Here is a 23,330-nt window from a genome sequence, read left to right as displayed (position 1 = left end):
ATGTCTAGGGTTGTTTGTGGTCTTGTGCTGTTGGGAAGCGGGGGCGATCGTTCCAGGCCTCCAATGATATGATATGGCATTCATAACGTGCCTATACACACGTGTTTCAAGGCCCGACGAGGCAAGGGGGGGAACAGAGGGAAGACAGAGACAGCGATCTTACTAGGCCAGGTGACATTGAGATCGCACAGGTGCAGGAGAAGGAGGAGAAGTGCGGGGAAAAGGGGGAGGGCGCAGTGCAGTACATAAGATAACCGTAAAAGAGAAATAAATAAAATAAGACAATAAATAAAAAGTGCGGCCAGCTGATATCAGGTATCAAGTGCTGGTAGGGGGCTGTAGGAATACAGAAACAGTCTCCGAGTGCAGGGTTGCCAGGGGGGCAGTGCATGTGTGCAACTGGCAGGGAGGGGACCTAAGCCCGAGATCAGAGGGTAGCCAGGTAAACCAGTGCAGAGTCAGATTCAACCAGGAGATCAGCAAGGTCTTGAGGTGCTTCTGGAACCGGAGATGGTTCTCCTCAAGTTTCAGAGAGGCAGGGAGGCTGTTCTAGTGGGAGGCCCCAGCAGAGGAAAGTGATCTACCACCAACTCGTTGCTTGGAGAACCAACTGACCCTGAGAGAGTTGGAGGTGGAGGAGCGAAGAACTCGAGAAGGAAGATATTTAGGAAGAGAGAGTTGAAGGTATTGAGGCCCCAGGCCCCAGAAGGCCTTATGGACAATGCAGAGGGTTTTGAACATAATCCTCGCCGACACTGGGAGCCAGTGCAGCAATTTCAGTCATGGAGAGATACGATCCCTGGGCTTGAGGCCAAGGACAAGTCTCGCAGTCCTGTTCTGGATGAGTTGCAGAGGGCGGAGTGTAGAAGCAGGCAGATTTAAAAAGAGCCTGTTGCAACAATTCAGCCTAGAGAGAACCAGAGCTCTGGAGACAGTGAGTGTCTGGGGGAAGGAGAGGAAAGGAAGAATACCTCTGAGGAGGTGCAGCTGGTAGTGTGACTTCTTGGAGATGTCAGAGGTGTGAGGAGAGAAGGAGAGTGTGGAGTCGAAGATGACCCCAAGGTTTTTAGCCTCACAGGTGGGCGCACGAAAAGGGCCAAGGGAGACCGGCCAGAGAGTGACATTAAAAGAGGGAGCAGGTGTGCCGATGAGGAGTATCTCAGTCTTACTGGCATTAAGGCAGAGCTCATTGGCGGCACACCACTCCTGTATAGCAGACAGACAGTCAGAGATGAGAGAAGGAGAAGAGGTGGTGGAAGGGAGCCTGAAAATGAGTTCAGTGTTGTCCGCATAGCACTGAAAGTTGGGGCAGAGAGCGGCAATGCGGTGGGCAAGAAGTGCCAGGTATTGGTTGAACAGCCAGGGAGAGAGGTTAGATCCCTGGGGAACACAACAAGTAGAGATAGAGATAGAAGAGAGGGAGGACCCAAGTTGGACCTGGGATGTTCAATCAGAGAGGAAAGAAGTCAGCCAAGCCAGGGCTTGATCAGTGATAACCAGGTTATCGAGACGGTTGAGGTGTCAGAGGCAGAAGAGAGATCAAGTAAGATGAGGACACAGGGGGTGTTGGAATCAGGATTGGAGAGCAGGTTTTCATGGATGTTCACGAGAGCAGTTTACGTGCTTCTGCCAGCTCTGAAGCCAGACTGATGTTCATGGAGACAACCAACAGATTCAGTGTGAATATTGAGCTGGGAGATGGCCAGCTTTTCCAGGAGTTTGCCCAGGAAAGGAGTGATGGAGATTGGGCGATAGTTAGCCAGGCAGGAAGGGTCGGCAGAGGGTTTCTTAAGAGGGTGCACAAGGGAGTGCTTCAGGGGGGAAGGGAAGACTCCAGTAGTGACGGAGTGGTTGCAGAAGTCAGCCAGAGCAGAAGCCAGGGTGGCAATGTGGTCCTTGATGGTTTTGGAGGAGCAGCGGTGAACCTGTTTTGACGAGACTTTCATAGATCAGACTTGTCTAGAAACCTTGTCTGGGGAGAACAGGGGAAAGGCAGAGAAGGAGGAGGAGAGGTGGCCGAAGAAGGGCCAGAGGTTTGGGGAGGGGAGGGAGAGGAAGAGAGAGAGGACAGAATGTCCTGAGTTTTAGAGATGAAAGCGGTTCCAAATGCGGCAGAGGCCTAACAGTGTGTTGTAGGTGCTTGGGAAGGTTGTAGGGGTTGGGGGTGTTAATAGAAGCTGCATTATAGGTAGATTATTATGTGACTGGGTGTAGAGTGCACTAGAAAATGAAACGCCATCTTAGAAAACAGAAGCCATCTTGAAATCGAGGCCTGCTGCTGCGCTGTAGCCAGGGCAGTAGGCCAAGGCGTGAAACATCGAAATACTTGGGTGAATGCAGGAGCAGGTTTCAGCTTGGGCAGCAGTGGGGAAGACCAAATCCATGGGGATTCATAAACCTCTCATTGTCTCATACTAACAGCACGTGTAACTCAGAAAGATTGTGCCCTACAAGGCAATGAGGGGGCAGAGTGTTCCCTGTGAGCAGCTATACCACAAGGAGGGTATAAACCTCTGACCTTCCCCAGCCCAAATCCTAAGATATAGTGCCCAGATGCCCCTGTGACAAGACCCCAACATTCCAGAGTGGGGGTCCGCCCCAGACCACTGACCATAAAGGTATTAGATCGGCAATTTATCAGAAAAATCACATCAGAATATCCCAGGCCCCTGTGATTTGTGCTACAAGTTGCCAGGGAGGGAATGTAAAACATTTAAGCCTGGGGCGAGAAGAACTGGAACCGCGCTGACGCGTCTGGGTTCGAACTGGGGTTAGTAAGATAGTGTGACCACGAAAGTAGCCTCTGCGCCCATGTCTGCAGTACCACGTGCCCATTAGGCCACAGATAGGGCATGCGATGATTTGTACTTTGAATTGCCAATTAAGAGCTGTGCACCCGATGAAGCGCTAAGAAGAACCCCACGTGGAAGAAGACGGACAGGAGGCCGCTTATGAATAGGGTCGAACCAACCAGCTGCATTGATGTGTAACCTATGTGATGTATGTCAGTTGTGATGCTTTTCTCCTTTATAAGCTATCGCCCATGTTGATTTTGGCAGGGTGCTCCGTGGCAGCAGAGTCCTTTGCTATCGGGTACTTGTTTTTTATGAGAATAAACGTTGTTCTCCTTGCAAAGGTGTGCGGGGCCTTTTTTCCTAGTGGGTTGTATTTTCTCTGGTGTGAGTGGTGAGGGGTTTCTCTACAGTACCAAAACTATGCAGGGATTATAGAAAGTCTCTACACTGAAAGGGCGGGACATTGTCCAATTCCATGGGCTTCTAACACTTTACATGAGAGGAAATCAATACCCTACCACCAGACAGTGTGAATTCAACACCTGGATGTCTGGAATACTCATCCAGGTCCAGCATGCAGCGTTCCAAAGTCCATGCACACCGGTTTTCGGGGACCATCACTTTTTTTGAATGTAGCAATTGGAGCAGTGCAGGTACAAGCAACCCGTAGCCTGGCACATGAGGCATTTTCCCAGCGCTACACCTTTTGAAATATCATCTTCTCACATGGTCTGACCTTAGTGTTGGCCATCCCTTGATGCATTTTGTGTACTATGTTGATCTACTTTCAATCAGCAAAGTGGGTATGACAATCCTAGTATCTCTAAATACAAGCCCCTGAGGCGAAACAGTGCTGTGATGCCATGGATCGATACCTGCACTCTATAAAACCCAATTGCAAATACAAAAATACAACAATAAAAAGGCAACTCTGCCTTTATCTTCCCATAGCCTTGGCAGGGCCGATTTTGCCTTTTCCTTCCTGTGCCCTTGTGTTGCCAGAAATTCTCTCGAACTTCTGTATCCTATGGCATCCTTCACCACATCCAGGTATAATTTCTTCGAGCGACATGGGCCCAGGAATCAATGCTCGGGTGATTACAAATACATGCTCCTTTGTGAGATCTGTGAACTGTCTCAGCATCAGTCTCTCTTGCAAACAGGTAGTCGGCAGGGTTTTCAGACTGTGCATGATACCGAAGGTGCACATCATGGCCCTCTAATTGAAGGAGATAACGCTCACTTCCTGTTGGCAGTTGAGCCCCGCTGCACTCCATACGTACTAGGAGAATCCAGACGTGGACCCCTTGCTCACTATTCTTAGAGAGGCACAGCTACACCCTACTGATGAGGTTCAACCAGACCGAAACACGTGTGTCTGGGGTTGCTGTTGGTACTCTTGTTCAGAGGAGAATTGCCTAGCATTTCGGTGCTGGACTGCCCCAGGGCAGGACAAAGACTGATATGTTTGAGATATTTCTTCTCTGTGAAAGATAGTGAGCTAAAGACTATGGGTAAGGCTCTTGTAACCAGGACTCATGTCTGGCAGAGAGTCTCCCAGGACCCCCCTTGTTATCTCCATTATTGGGAGCAGTGACTTTTGGTCAGTGACCATCTGCCCTGAATGTTCAAAAATATAAACATGGAAGTGGCAGCATCCTCCCAAAATCACTAGAACATCTCGTTCTATTTGAGAAAACTGTTGCTCTATTTCATTAGGGGCATGGCTTGCCTATGCCCCTGGTGCTAGGTGTCCCTTTGTCTGTACCTGTAGAAGCATTGTCCCCAGACCATAGGGTAAAGCATCCACTATTCGTCCTATGGTGAAAGATGGGTTAAAGTGGGTCCTGGTTGTGCCACCATCAGTTCACCTTTTGTGGCCTGGAAAGCTGATTATTTCAAATCTGGGGAAACATAGAAGGTATCTTTCTTGGAGAGTGAAGCCAAAGGTTCCATCAGAATTTCCAGATTTGCAGGTGTTGCGAGAGGGGGCAGATGGTTACATGGAGGAGCGAGTTGGACTAAGTGGCAAAGTGGGAGAAGAGTTTGTCCTGTGGCTAATTGGTGAAACAGGGTTGTAGAGTCTAAGAGTGTAGGATGGAAGGGTTGGATATAAGGGATGAAGGAGGTCATGAGTAGGAAAGGATTGGGTTAGGGTTTGAGTGGGAGAAGGGGTAATGGAGCAGGAGTAGTTGGTTTTGTGCACTGGAATGCATAAGTAGAAAAATTGAAAGGGAAATGGTGAGCAATTAATCTAAGTAGCGCTGTGAGGAAATATGAGGGATTATTGCCAGAGGTAGGATTGGAGGAAGAGGGAATGGCAATTCCGAGTGTGGGAGGGCACTACCTCAGTGGAGAGCGGAATGGAGCAGTTGGTGAAAGGGGCACGTGGGGAGAGGGGATAGGATAGGGGTGTGAAGGCACAAGGAGGTTTGGAGACAGAGGATGAGTATGGAGAGAGGAAGTTGGGCAAGGGGTGTGAGTAGGAGAGTAGAGTTGGAGAAGTCAGTCTGAAGTGGGGATTCTGAAGGGAGGAGTAGAGGGGAGTGGAATGGGATGATGTGCATGCATGGAACGAGGGATTGTGACTAGTGGATGGGGGAGGACTGGAAGAACAGTGATTGGGATGGGAAGAAAAAAGTGGTAGGTTGATTGGAATGGGGTGGAAAGATAAGGATGGGCCATAGGGTGGATGGTTGGATTAGGGTATGGGGCAAGAAAGGGTTTGGAGTGGGGAGGTCTTTGGTAACGAGATATGGAGTATGGGGAGTGCAAGGGGAGGGAGATTGGAAAAGAGTGGGAGCACTGACAGTGTGCTGAATATTTGGGGGAGCAGGAGAAAATTGGATTGGAATTGAGGTGCGGTCTGACAGGGTCAAACAGGAATATGGATGAGGGTAATGAGGAAGGGGAACTGGTATTTACAGTATTATAAAGTTTGTGTTCAATTCAGTTTGTTTCCTTTGCTTTATTTACTCACCCCTCACCCTCTTGTGTTCCGAGTCCTGTTCACCCCTAAGCAGTGACTTGTCCGCAGCAGGAGCTCCTTGGTTATTAGTCTTTCTTCCCAGAGGCGTGTCACAATGTCTCAGCCTATGACAGCCCACGTCACCTTGGCTGCGCAACAGTGCAGGCGATACCATTTGCCTCTAGGCTGAAGGGATAGAACGGTTAGACTTTAAAATAGGCGTACCTCTTGAAAGCCGAATAAATAATGATCTAGCCACCAGTGAACCAGAATAAAGGGTGTCCGGCTGAGCCGGCTCCACGAGAAACTGCCTCAGCAGGGCTCGTTAAACACTGCCCTAGTTGGGCATCCCCCTGTGGGCTCTGTCGTTTCCCCGTGTCCTGGAGTCACGCAGCAACAATGACCACCTCAGAGTTCCACATCGAGAATTCCATGCCTGCTGTTGCTGAGGGGGCTTAGCGCCTTTCAAAGTAATTTTAAACAATCATTACACAGCCATTTGTTTCTCCTCGGAGTTGTACGCCTGTGATCTTGGGTGCATTTATCCATGGGATTCCCTTGCCATTACGCAAGGAGAACTTGGGGCTAAGTGAGGCATGTCGAAATCCCACAGCTTAGGGTGGTGGTTGGCGAGTGCCCCATTCAGTGTATATCCCCGCCATAAACCATCAAACCTTCAAAGCAAGTGTCTCCACTTTGTTTGATATGATGGAGGTGCCTCACCAGTGCAATCCCACAATGGATAACTCAGGACCTCCACTGTCCACCAGTGAAAGGAACCTTCCTCGTCCTCCCATCTCCCTGCAACTCTACAAGTTGAACTGATCTCGTTGACAGTTAGGCCCTTGTGACAAGTCCATGACAAGCTCACAGGTGAGTGTAGGGTACATTAGATTAGGGGATACCACCATGCCACCTCTGAGTCCTGTATCACATAGCGTGTAGCAGCACCCGCCCCCCTTAATCACCCTATCCATAACCCCCTAAAACAGGCAGGGGACTTCATTACACTCTGCAAGGATATCTCTATGTTTGAGTGTGACGAGTTACACAAATGTTTGTGCATAGGTCTGTGTGGGTTATAACAGTGTAACTGCACGGGGAATTGTGTAATAGAATCGCTAGATTCATGGGTCTTTGTGTGTGTTGGAGTGAAACTGCACAGGAGCTGAATATATCATAGAAGTGTAACGGCACAGCAATATATGTGTGCCACAGGCATGTTACTGCACAGTTGTGCTTTTGTGTGTGTGTGTGTGTGTCTGTCTGTTTGTAATATGAGAAAGTAACTGCATAGGGAAGTGGACACTGTAGGTGTAGAACCATCATTTGTCCAATGACTGGGTGCATTGACAGGTATTGCCATAAATATCCAGGACCTCATACACTTGCCAGAAATGATCATCAAACAACCAAATACAACATTTGCTAGAGAGTGCCATGAAATGATCTGGGCTGGGACACACACCATTTGCCATCAAATGCACAGGTACTCACACCAGTGCACTTATTGCATTGAAATGGCCTGTTACACTATTGCCAGTGATTGATTGTCAGAGATTGTCACCAAATGATGAAATGCAGAGCTACACACGCTATTGCCAGTCAAATGTCCGAGAACTTCTCTATGTAACTTGTAATTATGTAAATTCTAGCATTAGGCTCGTAATGGAAAAATGTATATATTCTATCAAACTCTCCCCATTCCTGTATATGTCCCACTCTTAGCCCTTAATCATCTGGTCTACATTATTCAGTCTAGCAATGGTTTTTTGTAAAAGTCGCCTTTCCCAACGAATGCCTCCACTCTGTTATTTCTTTCTTTGTTAGGCATTTCTTGTTCTTCAATAAAATACAGATTACCAGACCCTGCCCTCACATTGTCAGGTACTCCTGCTCCTGAGTAAAGTGTCATCAGCAGCAGGCAGACCTTTCAACCAAGGAGCCCATGGTTTTTAACAACGCGGCTCCTTGAATGAAAGGGCTGCCTGCTGTGTCTGAGTGCTGGCGCTCACTGGTGTCACACCTTTGGTGCACCCAGCCCATCCTTTTGTGGACTGGGAGCACCAGAGGTAATAATGCCACTGCACCCAAGCTCCCCTGCTTACAACAGCAACCCCCGACTCTTAGGCACAACAGCTCTTTCTAAATCTACCTGCCTCTACTCTCTGCCCTCTGCAACTAAATCTAGAACAGGTCTACAAAACTTGTCCTTGGCCTCAAGCCCTGGGATCGTATCTCTCCAGCTCTGAAATCTCTCCATTGTCTCCCAGTGGATGCAAGGATTAAATTCAAAACTCTCTGCATTGTCCACAAGGCTTTCTGGGGCCTGGGTCCAAAATACCTTCAGCTATCCCTCCGCAAATACCTTCCCTCTCGAACCCTTCGCTCCTCTACCTCCAACTCCCTCAGGGTCAGTCGTTTTTCAAAGAAACAAACTGGGGGTAGATCTCGGTCTTTGGCTGGGGCCTCCCACTGGAACAGCCTCCCTGCCACTCTAAAACTTGAGAAGAACAATCTCCGGTTCCGGAAGCACCTCAAGACCTTCCACTTTGCTTCTGCCTTCGCTCCCCCTCTCCCCTGCTGATCTGTTCTCTCTTGGCACCCTGCACCTGGCCACCCTCTGTCCTCCGGGCCCAGGTACCTGCTCACTCTGCCACCCTCCCGCACTGCCTCTAGGCCACCCCTAGCACTGGGGTCTGTATCTTTACCCATACAGCCCCTCCTTTTTCTTCCTGCATTTATCAGACCTACCCTGTCTGCTGCCTTAAACCCAGCACTTGCCACTTGTTGGCTGCACTACCACCGTTTGTTGCCTTTATTATTTATTTATTATTATTTATCTGTTTCTCCTTTGCTCCACACTTTCCACTTCTCCCCCTTCCATGCACTTTTCCCCTCCCCTCCCCCTCTCCCATGTACTTGCGCATTCTCAATGTCCATGGCTTTAAGTGGGGCCCTCATTTGGGGGGCCCTCATTTGGGGGCGTGGTTTGTGGGAGAGGCGTGGCCTAAAAAGTACGCAAATCGTAGGCTATACACACAAATATATATAAATGTTATATATTTGTGTGCGTACCTTACTATGGTTTGTGTACTATGCAAGCCATCTTTTCTAAACATAGAAATATGTTACATATTTCTATGTTTAGAAAAGATGGCTTGCATAGTACACAAACCATAGTAAGGTAAGCACACAAATATATAACATTTATATATATTTGTGTGTATGCCCTACGGTTTGACTAGTTTTCAGGCCATCTTTTTTAAACATTTCGTTTTTATAAAAGATGGCTTTGAAAGTACACAATTCAAGCCATCTTTTATAAAGCTTTGACTATGGACAAAATTGTCCGTCGGCAAAGCTTTATAAAAGATGCTTGAAATGTGTACTTTCAAAGCCATCTTTTATAAACCTCGAAATATGTCGAGGAATCCCCAGGTTCGCCGAGGGTTAAAGACGCCTCGGCGACCTGGGGAAACAAAGGGACAGTAACTGCCTCTGGTGACCTCTCGCGCGAGGGGTCACCAGATGCAGTTACTGTGACTGACGGAAGTGGCAGCCAGTCACAGCGTCGCTGTGGCTGGCTGCCACTTCTGTCAGCTTGCCTGACTTCATTGCAGGCGCATCTCCCGTCGCGGCTGCGGCCACGACGGGATAATGCATCCCGCCAATCTTGCGGTAGGACGGGGCCCCGGCAGGGCCCCGGCTCAGTCCCACTTTTTGGTAACTGCCGGGGCCCAGCCCCGGCAGGCCCCGGCCCACTTTCAGCACTGTCAATGTCACTGGGCCTAGTAAGAGCGTTGTTTTGTTCTCCCCTGTTCCCCTCCCTTGCTTTGTCGCGCTCTGAAACACTTGTGTACGATCCCGATAGAAATAAAATATCAATATCAATAGGCAAGCCTGTGCCCTGAGCCAAGCAGAACTGCGATATGATGACTGTTATAGTGTAACGCAGAGCAGACAGGATGTCATGGGAAATAATAAAAGGGCACGCCTCTTCTTCGGAGGGGCCCATTGCAACACTAACTAGTGAGTGCATGTACTCCTTGACCCGGGCCTCTCCCAGGCCTATAACATTTGGTGACGAGGTGCTTGCGTCGGACCTGGTGTCGGTCGGAAGTGCCACTGTGAGGTGTCCAGAGAGTGCAGACTCCATCTGAGCGCGCGCACACATTCCAGAGCGCAGCCCGGCCCGATGTCTGGCAGATGAAGAAGCAGGAATCTCTTTTGCTAGATATTGGAGTGCTGCCTGCTGCGGCACAAAGGAGAAGTGTGCACATTCCTTGTGTATAAAGACATTCTGGAGGAGCTAATACCCCTGGCACACAAGGGCCCTCTGATATAGGCTGCAGGGTGGTGTCATTCCATCCCAGAAGACCGTTGCTAGAGGGGGACTGGGGGGCCTGGGTCTTTTGGTTGTTGTCCCAGATAGAAGCTTAGGGGCTAAAACCAAAAGGCTAGCTAGCCCCGAGTCCCGACAGGCCCGACATTAGCGTAGCCCTGGATCTTTTCCAGACCTAGCAACACCACTCCCTGAATGACCAGGACTCCAGTCTTAGGCACTTCACATAACTGCCATAGACGACTGTAGTGTTTGGCAGTGATAACAGGTGACCTGCTTTTGGATTCTGGAGTCTTCTGTTTACAAGTGGTGGTGGGAGCAGCTCTGCTATTGTAGAGTGCCCGTGTATCACTGTCTGGAAGCTATCAGAAATGTCCCATCAGAGGAGTGATGTGAGGCAAAGAATTGGAGAAGAGGAGGATGACGCGTCATCATCTATGGACCAGTGGCATCGAGGGCGTCGATCTGAACTGTACATCAAAAGGTCCCCCCAGCCTTTCCATAGAAGGCCGGTCCCAGAATTTGATATAGCTGGCACGCCAGGGCCAGGCATGCTGGGGCATCGGTGGGCCCTCTGCTGTGAAAGACTGGACATGTTTTTTGCAGCTGCCAACGTTTGAGATGATAATACCGGACGCTCAGTGCTATTTTTTTATGCTGGCAGAGAAGCTCATTGCCTTTTCAAAATGCTCTCTCATGGCAACGGATCGTATGCTGATATGAAGGTGCTCTGATCAATTTACACCACATTGACTATGAATTCTTTCAGTTGCTTCAAGCACAACAGTACATGAGGGAGTCGTTGGTTGTGCTCTACACCAGATTACGTCACCTGGCCTCCATGTCTGTGCTCCAGGACGAAGAAGGTGAAATCAGATTTCACATAATCCAGAAGTGACACTTTTCGCAGTTGTGAAAACAAATACTAAAAGAACCATGCCTGCCACTAATTCGCATATTGGGGCTGGGAAGGACCCAAGAGCTGGCTAACAATAGGACAACACTCATAGAAGATGCAGTTAAAAAAAGGCATGAAGATTGAGACGGCCCATGCTGTGAAGATGGCACCTTCCAAGAACCCCAGCGAAAGTGTGAGAACTAGCTCCAGGCCTCAACAGCAGTAGTGTCAGGAATCATCAAAGTTATCATGTGAACAATGTGGTGGACAACTTCCACACCGCCAGGGATGCCCAGCAACGTGAAGACAATGTGGAAGATGTGGCAAGATGAATCACTGCGTCAGCATGTGCCGCGCAGTATGTCCACCCACTCCATTCCAGAAGTTACTGATTCAAACAAGGATTCGCCAGGCAAGAGCGGCTGTCATTTCCCAGGACATTCCAAGGAGATGGGAAGGGGGAAGAAACCTTTGACACTGAAGATGTGTTTTTCATCACAACCTTTTCTGAATAGTCAGCTGGGAAGCAAAGACAACCACATTGTGCAGTGCAGATTGTGTCCACCATGGTTCATGTGCTTATTGACACAGGTGCATCCATTAACGTAGTGACATCTGACATTGGCAGAGGCTGTCAACTCTGCCACCATTGGTGGTTCCAAAGATCAAGATTTTTACATATGGAGGAAAGAATCCATCGCTGTTGGAAGGGCCTTTCTTCACACATGTGGTGCATGACCACATATCCATTCTGGCGACGTTTAATGTCACGTTGGCTGCTACCGATTCTCTCTTGAGCAGTAATATGGTGAAATCTTTTGGGGTTGGTACATTTTGCTTTCATTGTACACATGTAAAGGATATGGACAGCCTCCGTGGTGAGTTCTGTGACATCTCCCCAGGGTTTGGATGTCATAGGGCTCAAGAGGTGTGCTTGCACATTGAGGATAAAATTCAACCTACTGCACTGCTGCATAGACATATACCATTTCATTTATGAAAGAATGTGGAAGAGGAGATTTAACGCTAGAAATGAGGGACATTATTAAAAGGATTGATGGCCCTATGCCATAGGTGTCCCCAATTGTAATTGCAACAAAACCCTAAGAGCCAGGAGCCGTGCACATCTGTGTGAACATGCAGATCCCAAATTGCGCAATAAAAAGCGAGTGTCACCCAATGCCGACCCTTGATGACATCTTGGCAGATCTCCTTAAGGCCAAAGCGTCCTCCCCCATAGACCTGCAGTCTGGATACCATCAAATTCCACTGCACCAAGACTGGAGAGTGATAACTACATTCGTGTCACACAGCAGCCGGTTTCGATATAAAAGATTACCTTATGGTGTATCTTCAGCTGCAGAGGTACTCCAACATGCAGTGAGGGGAGTGCTGCCCGGACTTCAAGGAGTGATAAACGTGAGCGATAATGTGTTTAAATGTGCCAATACCGAAAAGGAGCACCTAAAACGACTGAAAGTGATATTCCTGCAGTTAAGAAGTAAGGGTCGATTTTTGCAAAGAAAGGTTCAGTTCTTTGGATTTGTATTCCAATATCGATATCGGCTGATCTTCAGAAACTAGAAGCTATACAAATGTTTGCACCACCTAAGTCACTGGCTGAATCGCGAGTGGAGAACACTATGGGCGGACAATGGCTAGTGTACACCTGCCACTCAAACGTTCATGAAAGGACTCTGGAGGGTGAGGGCAGAACTCCCGGTTGGTGCTGAAGGGATGTTACTATGCAGCACAAGTATAGTGATTCCTCCTGCACCTATTCTGACTGTCCTTGACAGAGCTTGCACGTGTCACCAAAGGGCGAGTTAAACCAAAGCATGCCTTGGAAAAAGTGTGGTTTCCTGAGTTAAAGGCATGTGGACTTAGCACCATGCAAATGGTGCCAGTCAACCAACACTGCTCAAAAGCCCCCACTGATACAGACACCCAAGAGAGCAGGTGCACCGCGGCATACTCTGAGCATGGTTTTCGGAACCATCCAAAAAACAAAGACACTTCTTAGTGGTTCTCGATGAACTCTCAAGATATCCTGTTGTGCGACTGATGAGTTCTACAGCAGCAGATGTGGTAATACCTGTCATAGTGGACATCTTTGTGGCTCATGGTTTGCCACAATCCGCGAAGATGGAAAATGGTCCTCCATTTCAAGGAACAGGATTCAACTCGTTTTTGGAGGGTCATGACATTGAACATGTTGCCCAAGGGCAAATGGAGATGTGGAGTGGTTTATGTGCACACCTAACAAAGATGTTCAGAATTGCACTGGAGGAAGATACATCCCTAGAGAAAGTGCTAACAACATTCATTAAGGCATACAAGACGCAGCCTCATACGTCGACAGGAGTGTCACTGGCAGAGGCATTGCTACAACGGAAAGTCTGATCGTCTATCCTTGAACACTGCTCAAGAGAAACAGTGTATATAGATGTGTCGATGGTCAGCAACAAGCAAAGAGCTAAGAATGACAGTGAGTGCAGATGTTTGACGCCATCCCAGATACAGGTGGGAGACACAGCATTGTTGTGTAACAGGAAAATCACCCAAAAATTCGATTTCCTTCAAGAGGTGGCTCCAGGGGTGATTACCCGGAAAAAAGGGTCCGTGGTCAGAGCTTGGGGCAGAGTGAAGAGGTACTGCAGCTGGTCCGAGCGGAAATGGGGAATATGACTCAAACATTTAGAATTGTGGTGGCAATAACAACCATACACCTGATGATGGAGGCGAGAACGGTGCAGATCATTGAATCCTGTTGGTCCAAGTTAAGGTAGATGGCCAGAGCCTGGTTGGGAGATACACAAAGAGGTAACATAGGGGGCTGCCTGCGAGGCTGCATTATTTCCTGATGTAGAATGACTGAAAGAAGGGGTAAGGCTGCTGGAAAATACTTTGCTACATGATTTGCACAAGTATACTAAATGTTGACGTTGTTATGCTATTTATTTGTAGTTGGTAAGGGATGTTATAGTGTCTGTGATGTAACGCAGAGTGGACATGATGGCATGGTAAATAATAAACGGGCACGCCTCTTCTTAGGTGAGGCCAGTTGCAACACCAACGAGGGAGTGGACGTACTCCTTGCCCAGGGCCTCCCTGGGCCTATTACAATGACCAGGCTATCCCAGTTGCCATAAACTGACAGTGTGAACGCTGGTATAGAATGGCTGTATACCAGCGACAAGCCTACTTTAACCTATTCTAAAATCCAGGAATGAAGGTATGTGTGGGCATATGAGGAATTTGATGCAGTCGATGAGCTGGTGATCTGAGGCCTATCTACCTTCCTAGCTCGGCCCCTTCATTTCATTTCTTAACTGTTAGATCACAGTGCATCTCTTGCCCGGTGTCCGAAGCAAACTGAAGAAAAAGGCAGACGAAGAGAAGGGCAATTCCTGCCTGGACCTCCTCAGACCAGAAAGACCCAGGACCAGAACTCCTTTTCTTCAAACATTAGGTAAGCTCCCTCGAATATGTTTTTCACCTCTCTCTCACAAGAGCAGATGCACACCATAACGCCTCATTACCAGCCACACTGTTCACCTGCAACATCATGGAAATTGCGTGGGCGCAACCTCACCCAAGTCAATATAGACCCTATCAGCACTCCCATCATCCATTACTACACGAAAACAGATGCTCACCAATGTCCGCTCTGCAATAATAATAATAATAATAATAATTTGTATTTATATAGCGCTACGAACCCTGAGGCATCTGAGCGCTGCTTATTATTACCCACAGTGTGTGGTGCTCATTTATCGAGTTTGGAAGGATGAAAGGCTGAGTTTGGCCCTGCCGGGATTCGAACCTATGTCGGCAGGCTCTGCATGGATGCCAAAGCGAGCGATCTACTTGCTGTGCTATCTGACCAGCTAATCCAAATATCCATGGAGCAGACATCGCCGACTTCATCACCACACATGACTTTAATGCCATCTCCATTAGCGAGTACTGGATGACATCCACCTCCACCCACATCATAGACGTCCTCATCTCCATTGTTTACAGCATTCTACAAATAATGTCCAAACAGGATGGGCAGAGGCCTCACCATCATCCGCATGGCATCATGGTTATGCATCCAACTGGACTTTGCCACCATCAGCTCTTTCAAAAACCTCTCCTGCCACTTCCTGATCTCCCCAGTGAACACATTCACCTTCCACCTCTTCTACAGACCACCCAAGTCCAACGCCTCCTTTATCAGAGACTTCAGGGACTTGGTCATCACCATGTCTCTCACGTACGTCAACACCATCTTCCTCTGTGACTTCGAGATCCCTGATAACCCAGTAACCAAGTCCATTAAGGAAGATCCCCATTACCTACTCGACATTCTGAACCTCACACAGCACAAGCAAGATCCCATACACAGGAAAGGTAATGTCCTTGACCTCTTCATCGCCAGCTTCATCGTCCACACTCCTTCATGTCTCTCTAATCCTGCTCCACTAGTCAGACCATCTATCCATCCCCTTTGACAGCACTGCCTCTTTCTCCAGTGGCCCAGTAGTTGCAAAGGCAGGTCTAGGGATAGCAGAGGGGGGGTCAGTGGTAACAGCTGCTACCCCTGGAAACCCCAAAAGGACGTCCCTGACTACCACCACCTCCACCTGCTCTTCATTCTTTCCCTCCTTCTCAACTCTCTTTCTCTTCATTCGCTCATAATCTCAGTCTCACTTTTGACTCATCTCTCTCAATTTGTCCTCAGCCATTTCTAACATTGCTCGTTTCTGTCGTTTCTGTCTTTTCAGCATCTGTCATACACATTCTATTAGTTACTTTCAAGTTACTAAACTCCTCATCATCTCCCTTATTTTCTTTAATTTTTGACTACTTCTCTGTGTTTTTGTTTGGTATCCCCGCTGCCCACCTTACCTCTCTTCACTATGCCATCCATCTTCACGTCTCACTCCCATTATACTTGTCTATCACTTTTCCCTCCTTTCTATTTCTTTTATCTCGTATGACTGATTTTCTTTTTCACTTCCTCTTCATTATCTACAATAGACTCACTCCATTTTATCTTTCCTCTATCATCCCCATTTCCTTCACATTCTCTCAATTCTCAATCTCTACATCGTCTTTCTGTTCCCAAACCTCCCTGTGCCCAATTCATTTTCTCTCCTTTTTACTCGTAGCTCCCAATCATTGGAACTCTCTTTCTTATCTCATCCTCACCTTCTCTATATCATCAGTTCTCATCTGAAATCCTGTCTCCTCTCGGCTTTCTCTAATAATTGACTCTTTACATCTCTACTTTTGATCATTACTTGTCATTTACAGTTGTTTTAGGTACTGTTTTGAATATAATGTATAGTGCTTTGGTGAAAGCGCTTTATAAATCCCATTTAATACAAATATACCCAGCAGCATTAATATACCATTCATTCTGATACATTCACATCGCATTCATGAAATGTCACATTCCCACCATTAATTCAGGGACATTCACTGTGTTATTCACACGCACACCCATATCACCTTCCTATACGCATTCACACACGCATCAATAAAGTATACATACACTCTCTCGTTCATACCCAAGCAACATACACTCTCATTTATGCGCACACATGCAGACACAAACCCTTGTATGCACGCATGCATACATACATACATATATACATATTTTTTCTTACTTATAGTCCCCGATCCAGGCTCCACCTGCCACGATGGGCCTCTATCTCCTTCACAGCTTGCAACAGGAACCAGGAAGCGGAGAGAGGTTTTTGGTTTATGCACCTCCTTCATGTTGCTCCTAGAGCCCTGAATATGCTAATGTCACTCCTAGAGCCCTGAATGTGTGGGGATGTGCAAGACCACACCCTAAACACATTTTACAGAACAGGTCATTTAGCCGTGTTCGTTCTCGCAGAGGGCCTATGGACTATTTTTTGATTGTTTAAGGGACTTAGGTTCAGTCACCCTAAGTTTCCTAGGATCATCCAGACGTGGACCTCTCGCTCACTGTGCTCAGAGAGGCACAGCTCCACCTCACTGATGGTACCCAACAAGGCTGAAACACATGTCTGGGGATGCTGTTGGTACTCTTGTTCAGAAGAGAATTGCCATAGCATTTCGGTGCTGGACTGCCCATGTGGGCGGGACAAAGACTGATATGCAAATGGATATTCCCCTTCTGTGAAAGGTACAGTGAGATAAAGTGTGGCTGCGGACGCTCAAGTGGGTACCTTCCCAAAGAACAGGTCATTTAGCCGTGTTCGTTCTCGGAGTGGGGTGCCTAGGAACTGTTTTCCGGACAATTTAAATTGCAGCACCCCAGTTCCATCACTGATGGGCCATGCAAGGCTGGGGAAGCAAAATGCCTCAGCCTTGCATGATCCATTGGACATGCAAGCTAGGGTATTGTAAACTGTCAAAGGGAAACCACATTTGCCATTGACAGTTAAAGCCATCAAAGGAGTGCTCCCTCAGCATGTTGCAGCAGCTGGGGGAACGCTCATTTCTTTACTGAGCTGTCTTTGGTGTGTTCATGAGTGGTGGGTTAATGCCTGGTAGCCCATTATGGATTAGCCACCCCTAGAGTAAATCCACAACTTGGGCCTTTCCCTTGTGGTTGAATGGCTCAGGAATGTTGGAATGAATGCAAATCTGTGATGTGTTGTTTAGACTGTTACTGGCTCCCTGAGGAACATGTAACTCACTGCCTCCCTTATTCAGTCTTCATTGAGCTTCCAGCCCGGACATCTGCAGCTAAGGTCCAACAGCAGCAAAAGAGAGCCCATATATGGGCCAGTTAGGGCCAGAAAACCCCTGCTCAAGTCAGCACTTCACCAAGCTCACCCTCGACCTGACTTCTGCTTCTACGCATAGTGGTCCATCCATCCTTTGACTATCCCTGGATGTTCAGAGGATGGACAGCACAGCTTCTGTTTCTTCACAGAACCAACACCCATTGCTGTTTTGGGTCTGTGAACTGTTTTGGTTACCTCTAACCCTATTCCAACCAAACTCAGAACTTACATCATTTTCTTCTCAGTCAGCCATCCACCCATTCCTTTCTGCTCACCCACATCAGCTGCTTCAACCTGGTGCAACTTCTGCATCACTCTCTGGCCTCCCCGTCTTCCCCCTTTTTCCCTCTGTGCTCACAGGATCTCAAACCTCATCTATCCCCCTCACCTACTGCAGAAAAAATATATTTCAACCATTGCAGAAATACACATGTGGAATGCTTTGCCAGGCATGGATACACATGCACACGAATGGGCATCTGGAAATGATTGAGGCAATATTGGCCCTGGGAGAGGAGTTTCATTAATGAGAAAGTGTTCAAACAAATGCTTGACAGAGAAGAAATACCAAGTTTTGAAATAAAAAAATCAACAACTATTTGGATTAGATGGTCCTGATTTGGGACAAAGAATTGTGGAGAGATGAATGTTGAAAATTAGACTGGTGTCCAAAAGCATTCATAACAATATATGGATTTTTAAGTGTAACTAACACCACATTCTATCTGGGAAATTACATCATGCACAGAACGAGTATGGTTTTAGATTTTTTTGATCAAAAAGTTTGATCCAGACTGGGTGGGGCAGCACCTGAAGGCGAGCATACCATTGTTTGCAAATAAGGCAAAATGCCATTGAACTGCAAGTAAAGAAATAAGTTACAATTCCTGCATTCTCAAGGCAGTCTACAATAGCATTGAAGGGGCAGAAAACTATGCAGCCCGATGCATTTGTGCGTCTCACTGAATCCGTGAGACAGCAGGGGCTAAAATGTGAATACACACCCTTAGTGGAAGTTGGGGATGGTCCCATCCGGATACTTGTGGATAACAAAGGATGTCAGGATATTTACTTGAAGAAAGGTAATCCATTAGGGATGGCAATGCAAGAATCATATTACACTGCAGACCCATAACAACCCTGTTATTGGGGATATTCCTGAAGGCTATGTCACTTCACAGGATGAACTGCCTGAGTCTTTAGACTCCAATCCAAAGTGGATCTTCAGAATTCAGTCAGTATATCCATATATACCAGAAGATGTGATTTGTCATAATCCGTATGATTGTATCCTATTCCAGGTGGATGAAAATGAGACATAACAAAAACAAGTGGAGTGGAGGCTGAAAGGCCAAGATACTTGAGAGTGGTGTCTCTCCAAAGAGATACTGCCACACAATTAGAATAAAGCACAGAGATTCCTCCTTTGGAAGAGTTTCCAGAATGTTTTAAAATGGAAGATGACCAAATCTAAGCTGCAGATGCATGCACAAATAAATTGGAGAAAGATAAATTGAGAAATATATTCATAGAATCCAAGGATGTATTCGCTAAAGACGCCTATGATTGTGGGTTTACTGATCTGCATGTTGCTACCCTGCCAGAAGGTTGCCTGTGTTTATACAACAACATAGGCTTCCCCGGGCCTGTTTCGAGTCTTTGGCAGAAATAATCAAGATCTTGGAGTCCAGAGAAATCATTAGACCCATTTCCAGTACCTCAAACACGCCCATATTAGGCGTGTTGAAGGCCAATGGTCAATGGCGGTTGTGTGCAAACTTCAGAGAACTGAATAAGAGGATACCTGTGTAAAGGTGGCCCCTCCAATTCATTGACCAAGGCCTTGCACAAATCCAAGGGTCAAAGGTCTTTAATACCTTGGATTTTACAGCAAGATACTGGTGTGTGCCTTTAGCAAAGGATATAGAAAATCTATTTGGGTTTACCTTCCAAGGGACACAGTATGAATGGGAATTTACTCCATTTGGCTTTATCAATAGTGGGAGTGAATTTGAACAAAGCACTCCCGGATGCAGCAGAGAGAGGAACTGTGGTTTATGTGGATGATGTCCTGATTAAAAATGAGGATATAAAAAGCCATATCAGTGAAATTAGACACGTGCAAAAGGCTTGGGCAAAGGTATCATTGCAGAGGGCACAGTGGTGCAGAAAAAGGGTAAAGGTCTTGAGACATAAAGTTACAGAACAAGGTTAAACCCATAAAAGAAAAAGGTAGAAGCCATTCAAAAGTTAAAAGATCCGACAAATCTGAAGGGCGAGAAGAACTTGTTAGGGATGATAAATTACAATAGGAAATCAATTGAAGAATATGTAGAAATCACACAACCATTGACTAAGTTACAGACACAGGTTGTGACCTGGAAATGGAGACAGGAACAGCATGAGGCGGCAGCCAAATTGAAACATTGTCTAATAAGGGACCCATGTTTGGCATATCCAAAGAAGAATCAAGATTTCTTTCTGGAGATGGGGTTGACAGACCTATGCATGCCAGTGGTCTTGTATCAAAAGCATGATACAAATTACAAAACCATTGCTAACAAAGCCTTGTCACAAGTGGAAACTAAACATTACGACATGTCTGTCCCATTATTCAAAGAGAGCGGGTGATTGCTGGGACTACTCATCAACCCTTGCAATTCTTGCAGAGTAAGAGGATCAGATCAGGAAAATTAGCCCAGTCAAAAATGACATCATGGACATTGGCTTTACAGGGATTCCTGAGATATGGGCAGAACAAAAAAAGTCCTGTAGCTCAAGGGCTGACAGACTTGCATGACTTTGCAGTTGTAGATACTACAGAATTAGAAACAAATGTGATTGCATTTGAACAAACACCACACAAGGCTTTGATGAATACTAGTGTAGAAATATCCTATTTGTGGGTGGGTGTGCATACCATGTGGGTGGCGACCCTGAAAAAGAATTGGTGGCAGGAATTGGATATGTGGGGGTCAAATTTGAAGGTATCCCATGAGTGTGCATGAGGATAGGTCCCAGGAGCAGTCAGATGGCAGAGTTGGCTACAATTAGAAACAAATATGATTGAATTTGAACAAACACCACACAAGGCTTTGATGAATACGAGTGTAGAAATATCCTAACTGTATTTGTGAGTGGGTGTGCATACCATGTGGGTGGTGACCCTGAAAAAGAATTGGTGGCAGGAATTGGATATGTGGGGGTCAAATTTGAAGGTATCCCATGAGTGTGCATGAGGATAGGTCCCAGGAGCAGTCAGGTGGCAGAGTTGGCTGCAATTTACAAGGCAGCATCCACAGCAGTAGAAAACAAATTAAAGTAAATAGTGTTGGTTACCGATTCTGCCTATGCCCGGAATAGTTTTGTGGAATACTTTCTGGGGTGAATGCTGAGAGGGATGGTAACTTGTAGCAAAAAACACTCAAACATGGAAGCTGAATCAGGCCATCGACAATCTTGTTTCAGAGAATGAGATGAAAATTCACTGGAGGAAGATACTAGGGCATTCCAAAACACCAGTGGAAGATAAGGAAGGGAATGGCAATGCTGATCAATTGGTCAGAATTGGGGCAGTGATGGGGTAACTGTTTCCCATTAAACTCTTGCTCAGTGAGATCCAAGTGGATGTGATAACATGTTCCAAATCTCAGGGAGCAAGTGATCAATCAGTGGTGCAGTGGAGCTTTTACACGCTCAATCAGGATTTGATTAAAGCACAAAAAGAAGACCCAATCAAAGATATATTGTACAATCATGTGTCGGATGCAGAACTGAATCCTTTAATAGAGGAGGACTGCAAGGAAGAGAGGAATCGAGGGTGATGTTGAAGAAGAAAAAAACGGTTTCACCTTCAAGACAGACTGTTGGTCCGAAAATCCATTTCAGGTCAGATCCAATGGGTGGTGCCTGTGTTATTTCAGGGGGTTAATGCTATATCACTGTAATGCTCACCTGGTATCCACAGGGATGTCACTCAGCCTGTTCTGACCTCTTACGACCTCGAACCCTTCCCTGGAGTCTACTCGACTGGAGACTGGGCCTGAAACACAGGATTGGTTGAGTTTAACTCCCAATTGTCTCTGTGTGCTTGAACCCCTTCTTCCCCAGGGTCCAACCCTTCCCTTTGATCCACAGCTCACCTTGTTTTCTTGGAAAGTGTGCTCTCCGTCCTGCTTTCAGCGCAGGGGCGCGTTGATTGATGCAGGCTTGTTTCTGCCTAGTTACTTCACTGGCAAGAGTCTGACAGGTAAGTATAATGAGTCTTTTGAACAGTTCTTTAACTTCGTTCCTTTCCTTCCTTAGATGATGGCCGGCGTCCGGGGATGGCGACGTGCTGCTGAGATGAGTAGCGCTGAAGGTGAGTGAGAGTGCGATGCGCGATGTGACCCTTTCGTATTTGTATTGAACTGAGTTCTTTTTCTGTGTCTTTTAGGTGCCGCAACGTTTTCAGCGTGGATGCCGATTATGAAGAAGAAATGCAGTGAGTAAGCGCGGTACGCGGCGCCTCTAGATGTTTCCACGCTAACCTGGACTGTCTTTTCCCTCTTGCAGATGGATGAGAAGTTCCGGAGACAGAGTTCCCCCAGAGCAGCTGGGATTCAGGTAAGCACTTGAAGCTAGTACAGTCTTTAAAAATAAGCAAAGATTTGCTGAATGCTTACTAATGCCTTTTTTCTGTTCTTTTTCCTTTTCCTTAGGAAGCGGCGTGCCGGGATGGGAATTACACCGCCGAAGATACCCGCAGAACAGAAGAAGCGTTGAATGATGGGCAGAAGCGCCGCAAGGTAAGGCTGTTTCTAACGGTGTTCTTGTTCTTTTAGGAGCTGAGTGCAGAAGAAAGATGCAGGCCTACTGGAAACCGATCCGAACACGGTGAGTGTCACGCTGCAGGTGCAGAAAACACAAAGCATGTTTCTCAGCCTGGGCGTGGCTTAAATAGTCTCTGGGTATCCCAGGTGACTCTGGGCTGAACCACACCCAAAAGACTAGACTGCACTTTCCGTCCAAGATACCTGGGTCCATTCACTGTCACCTCCGTGATAAATCCTGTGGCGGTCAGACTAGCTTTGCCGTCAAACATGCAGATTCATCCTGTGTTCCACGTGTCTCTCCTTAAACCTGTTCAACCTGGGACCCGGGTAGCAACGCCACCGCAGCCAGTAGTAGTCGCCGGGGAGCCAGAATTCGAAGTCAAGGACATCCTGGATTCAAAGTACGTCAGATCCAAATTATACTACTTAGTAGACTGGAAGGGGTATGGTCCACAAGACATGACATGGGAGCCTTGTGAGTACATCCATGCACCTCGCTTGCTTAGACGATTTCATCAAAACCATCCAAACAAACCAGGACCAGACAGAAGAGCCGCCTTGAGAGGGGCCTTGGAGGGGAGTGCTGTCATGATTCCTGCCCCTTATGTCCCCAGCCCTCCAAGATGTCAGGCTGGAGCCAGGCAACGATCACCTACATGGCCCTCAAGGGCCTCTCCATCCCTCCAAAGACCCACTTGGAGTCAGACTTGGCACTTGTGGCACCAGACTCACTC

The 23,330-nt window shown here is 47.1% G+C and overlaps 1 protein-coding gene across 2 annotated transcripts in view; it reads right to left on the bottom strand.

The window, feature by feature from the left end:
• The window catches only part of CHRNB4 (cholinergic receptor nicotinic beta 4 subunit), a 602,031-nt gene that overhangs the window by 432,456 nt on the left and 146,245 nt on the right, over positions 1-23,330 (bottom strand). The window contains exon 1 of one of the 2 annotated variants that reach the window (XM_069624422.1): positions 5,776-5,857. The exons of the other annotated variant lie outside the window; for it this stretch is intronic. The gene's annotated coding sequence lies outside the window, so the exon portion shown is untranslated. Of the gene's footprint in view, positions 1-5,775; positions 5,858-23,330 lie in introns of those variants that run through there. 2 annotated transcript variants of the gene reach the window in all.

This window comes from Ambystoma mexicanum, chromosome 11, assembly GCF_040938575.1.
Source record: "Ambystoma mexicanum isolate Mex_15411 chromosome 11, UKY_AmexF1_1, whole genome shotgun sequence".
Taxonomy (NCBI): Eukaryota; Metazoa; Chordata; class Amphibia; order Caudata; family Ambystomatidae; genus Ambystoma; species Ambystoma mexicanum.
Note: the sequence above shows the minus strand (reverse complement) of the source record. Positions and strands in the feature narration are given on the sequence as shown.